Genomic DNA, 6,812 nt, shown 5'->3' with positions numbered 1-6,812 from the left:
TGAACTTTTGGCTTGGCAGAATTTGCATTTTTCTTATTTTAAAGTCGACTGATTCAGTTATCGGGCCTTTCCTTTTTTTTTTTCCTTCTTAATCTAGTCTTTCGACCGCTCTCTCCACGAAGCTCCGGTGCACCGTTTAACTCAGAGGGCCTGCGCGCTAAGACGGGAGCTAAATAGAATTGGAGAGATTAAATGCGAGGGAGATTAAGAGGGGGGAAAACGTAAGGGAGGATATGAGATGAAGGCCTGCTCGTCGTGCCCGTGTACCTCGTCTTGTGTTCCACATGCAAATGAGCAACGGCCTTTCTTTCCTGCGGAAATGAAAACACAACGGGGCCACCGGCAGCCGAAAATATGGGCTTAATGAAAAGTGATTAAACCCATTTAGATGTAAAACAAACGCGCGCACACTGATAAAGCTCCCTTCACCTTGTCTTAGCCAGGTGGAAGTTGCGGGGTCGATAAGGGAACACGCGCGATAGGATCTGTGTTCAGCTCCAGCTAATTGATTTCCTTTGAAGAAACACTCCCAAAGCAGTCATCTCCAAGGGCCTTGGGTTGGACAAGCTTTCGTGCAAGTATACCACTTTCACACCTCATTCCACCGCAACGGTGGGGGACCCGTCGGTTTACGCCCGGCACTTACCAGCAGTCATACCAGTGTGTCTGTTCACTTTCAAGCAGCGGTAACTAAAATACAAATAGATAAAACTATTAGCACTGATAGGAGGATTCTGAGGGGGGGGAAAATCACACAATCTGTAGGGATTCTCTCGCACGTCAGTGTACCTCCCCGCCGGCTCCGTCATTCATCCGCCGCATTCACCCATTAAACGTTTACACGTCCGTAACAAGAACTTCATTCGGGCCTGTGAGTATGGTACAAGTTTGCCAGCGACTAGCAAGTGAGATAGCAACTAGCAAGCGAAGGGCGGCATGGTGGTCCAGTGGTTAGCGCTGTCGCCTCACAGCAAGAAGGTCCTGGGTCGAAGCCCGAGGTTGTCCAACCTTGGGGGTCACCCCAGGCCATCCTCTGTGTGGAGTTCGCATGTTCTCCTTGTGTCTGCGGTGGGTTTCCTCCGGGTGCCACCATCAAAAAGGCATGCGTGTTAGGGCTAATACCTAACATGCATGCCTGTCTGTGCCCTTGACCAAGGTATGTCAAGATGAACTGGAGTTGGTCCCCGGGTGCTGCACGGCGGCTGCCCACTGCTCCTAGCTACACGGCTAGGATGGGTTAAACGCAGAGAGGAATTCCCCTACGGGGATCAGTAAAGTATATCAAAATCCAAAATCCAAAATAATGGCATATTTGCCCCATGCTGCTAGCGGCGTGGCACAAAGGACGTTGTTGTTGTTGTTGTAGTTGTTGTTTCTCCTGACTTCCAAAGGGCTGGCGTGGCACTGAGCGGCTCAGGCCAACTCCAAACCCAACATGTGTGAACCTCCATTTTGAGACATCAGCTGGACCCAATGACCGAGGCTGGCTTTTATTTGTTTGTTTGTTTGATTCTAATTTACCCAAATAACAAGTCTGGAAGACAAGGCAAATCACACAGATGGACTACAGACATTTTAATCACGTTACAAGAAAAAGAAAACCCACGGTAAACAAAACAGCTAGGAAGATAGATTAAGATATAAAGTCATGATTCATGTGAACGATTGACAACAAGGAGCTCATACAACCAAGATGCTCGTCTCTGAAAACCAGTTTTTAAGCAGAACCGACGCCTTTATGGGGGCCGCCGTTACAACTGTTTGAGCATCTCAGAGGAAGCTACCCCACAAATGCTCTGACATCACGTCGGCTGACCGCACAGCCAGTAAGACTGGGGGCACTGGGACGGCAGCTCGTCACATCAAGCCATTTTTAAAGGACACCGTTAGTTCATTCTGGTTGCCTTCCCAGTCACTTTCCACCATCTGGTCTGTGAAGCTGATTTGGGCTTTACGCGTTTTGTCTCTTCTGTATTGAAGACCGACACCGGTGGAGTTTCTCAGCATTGCCTCTACAGGCGTGTTTACACAGACTGCAAGGTGGCTTAATGCACGACGTCCCCGCCTTGAACGAAGCCGTGTACAAACCCTTTACGTGACGACACGCTTCGCTCTTCCAGCAAACTGCGTAGCGCCTCCTAGTGGCATTACAGCAGACATGCAGGAACCCTCGTGACTAACAAATGGACAAAAATACCTGAAACATTTGTTTTGGGCTCTCAATATTACAAGCTGCCAGCCCATGGGTGTATTTCTGTTACATTTTCCATTCCTTTAATTTTGTTTCAGTTTTCACCAAAAGGGCAAAAAAGAAGAAGAAAAAAAAAAGACAAGAGTGCCAGGGCAAACAGGGGGTAGGTAAAAGCTTTTAAGTCTGAAGGGTTGAGACTTTCAAATGTGGGCACAAGGGAGAAATGCGTGATCTCACTTGAGCTGTGAGATCGGAACATTGAATTACTATGTGTTATGTAAGTTTGAAAGATTTCTGGATTAGGGTTTACACAAAGGGGGGTGCCAGCCATCTAATCCATCCTGACATGGCTCCCTGCTCTGCACTGGACACTGGACAGGGACCTGATCCAAAGAAATTCAAAATGGCTCCAGCGTCAGCGTGACAGGCAGCTAGAAAGACAAAAAATACGATAACGGCCGACGACTCTTAACTCTCAAACCTATTGCTCCATTTGCTTATTTTCTAAAGCTGAAATCTTAATGGGGTCGCGGTGCAGCCATACATTACGCCTCACATGTAAACGGTATAGCTTATTGGCCAACAAGTATGAAAGCCACATAAGTCCAATACCGAACACACTTACAATTTATCTGTTGTGTTGCCATAACCAGGGTCTACTCCTTCCACTATCTGAACTATATCCGAGCTAAGCTAAGCCACCGGGCTCATCTCGCCCCGCTCTCATCAGCCGAAAGTGGTAAACGAGGTAACGTGGTGGTTTGGTAGCACAGCCCAACAGAGGGAAAGGATGAAAAGCTTTATAAATCTATCTCTGTCTGCCTGTCTGTCTGACTCAATCTGTCTGTCTGTTTGTCTCTTCCTCTCTCTCTGTCTGCCTGTCTGTCTGACTCAATCTGTCTGTCTGTTTGTTTGTCTCTTCCTCTCTCTCTGTCTGCCTGTCTGTCTGTCTGACTCAATCTGTCTGTCTGTTTGTTTGTCTCTTCCTCTCTCTCTGTCTGCCTGTCTGTCTGTCTGACTCAATCTGTCTGTCTGTTTGTTTGTCTCTTCCTCTCTCTCTGTCTGCCTGTCTGTCTGTCTGACTCAATCTGTCTGTCTGTTTGTTTGTCTCTTCCTCTCTCTCTGTCTGCCTGTCTGTCTCTGTTTGTCTTTCTGCCCGTTTCTGTCTGTCTGTCTGTCTGACTCGATCTGTCTGAGTCTGTCTGTGTGGCTGTCTAACATGGCCAGAATAAGGCGAGGCAAACAGGTGCCAAGTTGTGAGCCAATAACACACCGCCATGCATGCCTCATCCTATTGTCAAGTGCACTTTTTAGACGAGCGCTCCTTAATCCACAAGTCATTAGGAAAAGCGTTGGTTTCCTCCCTAACACTTAAGAGTTGTCAGGAGACGAGGATGTTGGCAAGTACAGTGACTGCCCGAAAACAGCACACGGCTGCAAGTATGCCATATTTGACAGAACTAAACAGAGGGATATGTTGACGGTGGGGTAAGCTTTGCAACAGTATCTGTAACATTTCGGTTCAGTCGGATTTACACAGACTTTGATAAGGACGTGGAGCAAATGTGAGCCATAACACTAGGATCCTAGAAAACAGGAAAGGTGCTGGGCTTGTGTGTGTGTGTGTGTGTGTGTGTGTGTATGTATATATATATATATATATATATATATATATACACACACACACTGGGATCCTAGAAAACAGGAAAGGTGCTGGGTTTGTGTGTGTGTGTCTATATATATATATAGACACACATACACTAGGTTCCTAGAAAACAGGAAAGGTGCTGGATTTGTGTGTGTGTCTATATATATATATATAGACACACACACACTAGGTTCCTAGAAAACAGGAAAGGTGCTGGATTTGTATATATATATATAAAACTGCTATGAAAGCCGATATTTCCCCATGAACATGGCTTCTGTGGTTGCTTTCCAAGGCTGCTACCTTTACTGAGCCAACACAGATTAGAGCTTCACACACAGAGCCTCCATGCACCGCACCTTAATATAGCCAATAACATCCGATGTCCGTAAAACTGGAGGGCTTTTTTTCCCTTCTAAATCTTTTTATTAAAGATCGCACAGTAAGCGGAGCCAGCAAACTCCACACCAACCACTGGCACGGAAATGGGATTTCTGAAAATAGGGATAACGGTACTGCAACCCAGGAAACCACGCTACTGTCGTAAAAGAAAGCGCGACAAAACTCTCCAGTGTACCGTTGTAAGTGCTTGTACGAGTACATGAAGGCGTCTACTCATGGCAGGGAATGCTTTCTTTGCTATACGTAGATCTATGTCCATATTATACTTGCACATCTAAACTCCATATATCTGTGGGTACATGTGTGTTGCTATACGTACACTGTACTTGCAGCCATTTGCACACTGCTCATCTCTTCCTGCATCATCTTCCATGTCACAGGGGTGGGCAGTCTTATCCAGAAAGGGCCAGAGTGGGTGCAGGTTTTTGGTCCAACCAAGCACTTACACACCTGAGCCCACTAATCAACCAGCAGAGTCTTTGCTGAGGAACTTGATGGTGTGTAACTGCTTGGTTGGACCAAAGACCCGCACCCACTCCGGCCCTTTCTGGATAAGACTGCCCGCCCCTGGTAACCCCTGTGTGTGTGTGTGCTCTCCTGCTACTGTGACATTTGAATTTCCTCTCGAGGATTAATTAGGCGTCATCTTGTCTTATCCTCGACAAGCTAGTTAGTGGGTCCGATTCACTTCTAACGTGTCACCCTCGCGCCTCCTCTAATGAAATGCCACCTTCATCCCAGAGAGCAGTGCAGCGTCGCGTGGCCTGAGGGTTCTCCATTGCCAGCGAGAGACACTCGTGCAGGAAACGCTCGGTGTTTGTCATCATCAACCAAGTGACGAGCGTAAGACCCGCCAAAAGACCAGGGACCCGCCAAAAGACCAGGGAGACGCTGTTTACGAACCTTCACTGAACATATGAGAGCAAACAGCAGACATAACTTGAGCGAGCAGACCTACTTCCGGCTCGAGAGTACAACGACGTGCGCATGCGCATTAACGTGCAACCCCCAATACGCCACAATGAGAACACGCTGGAAGCAAACGTCCAGATAATCGGTCACACTTATTTCCCAGGCGCGATTGCATGTCGCCCAAATGGAGCGCGTGTGTATACATGTTTTCAGACCCTTCCGGTTTTTAAGGGGCCCCTTTCCGAGGAGCGACGCCTTGCAATTGCTTTAGGATGCCGGCGAGGTGAGAGGAGCAATTGACCCCAATTAGCAAGAGGAAAGACGAAGGTCTCAACCAGGCGTTCGAAGCCTCAACACGCCGGGTCGTCAAGTGGGACAATGACTATACCAGAAGTTGGGCATGGTACCGCCTCAATAGTTCAAAGCCGTGGTACTCGTTGCGGGGCCATTTTAAGATATGCAATAAAATCTTGACTTGTTGCAAAGAACACAAACTGGGTCACGAGCAAAACATGCAACCCTAACTCATTTGGAAGCAGACAGAGAGATGCCATTTCGCCCCATTAAATATGACCGGTCATTATGAAGGACACGGAGGAAGTGGGACAGGGCACCGACACTTACTCGGGCATCTCAGACCAATAAAAACAACCGCGGAGTTTTAACTTCCACCATAGAGCCTTTCCCCCAGCCGGGACGGGGCAACGCCGCACGGATCCTGGGAGTAAAAGTTAAGAGGCGAGGGATGGAGGGGGCCCGTTTCCCCGCATCGCCGCGCGGCCGGAAGCATCCCAAGTAACGGGAGCCTGGCGGGCACGTGAGGCTGTGTCCTTCATCTGACTCCGCCACCACGCGCCAACACGAGATGCTGACCGGGACGACACCGGTGAGGCAGAGGCGCAAAACGAATGCGTCAGGGATGCTGCCAGGGTCTAAATCCCGCGACCGCAGACGGCAGAGCCGATTGATCTCTGATCAGCGTCGGGCACCGTTTCTTCATTCTTGCGATAGATGCTGCCATGCAGCGTAGACAATATGGCAAAAAAAAAAATTATTATTGTTATTTTTTAAACAATGCGTTTACAGACAAACAGAGATTACACAGGACCTGGGGGGGTTTCGGACACTAGCTGGACAGTTCTAACGGATGAAGTAATCTCACGAACAAGTAACGTTAATTGAAAAGGGGGGGGGAAAGTATGGGGAGATTGACGATCCAATTCGGGGGTAATAATAAGTGCCACAAGGTCTCTTACCAATTCAAAGGCGCTCAGTAATCCGGAGGACTGTATTCCATTATCGCTGCACTTCACACGGAGAATAATGAACTATCTATCAGTGATACTCAATGGCACTTCTCGAATCTCCCGTTTCTCTCTCTCTCTCTCTCTCTCTCCCTCTCTCCCCCTCTCTCTCTCTCTCTGCCCTGCCCGTCGTGGCTCGCTGCGTGATGGCGTTGGTTTTGCAGGGCCACAATGAAACTAACGGGACTTGCCAGGGTGATTGACAAGAACCCCCGGCCAATAGGAGGAAGGGAGAGGCTGAGCACAGCGACGCGATAGGCGGGAAGGGGGGCGGGGACAAGAGGCGGCGCGCGCGCGCGCGTGTTTACTTGCGTGCGCGCGCGCGCGATAAATTGTAAACAGGTTAGGAATGTCA

The 6,812-nt window shown here is 48.6% G+C and overlaps 1 protein-coding gene across 4 annotated transcripts in view; it reads right to left on the bottom strand.

The window, feature by feature from the left end:
• fynb (FYN proto-oncogene, Src family tyrosine kinase b) overlaps positions 1-6,563 on the bottom strand; it is a 102,405-nt gene extending 95,842 nt beyond the window's left edge. For all 4 annotated transcript variants that reach the window (XM_056295137.1, XM_056295138.1, XM_056295139.1 and 1 more), the window contains exon 1: positions 6,410-6,563. The gene's annotated coding sequence lies outside the window, so the exon portion shown is untranslated. The remainder of the gene's footprint in view (positions 1-6,409) is intronic.
• Positions 6,564-6,812: the final 249 nt, after the last annotated feature.

This window comes from Lampris incognitus, chromosome 15 (assembly GCF_029633865.1).
Source record: "Lampris incognitus isolate fLamInc1 chromosome 15, fLamInc1.hap2, whole genome shotgun sequence".
Lineage (NCBI taxonomy): Eukaryota > Metazoa > Chordata > Actinopteri > Lampriformes > Lampridae > Lampris > Lampris incognitus.
This window is presented reverse-complemented; position numbering and strand designations above follow the sequence as displayed.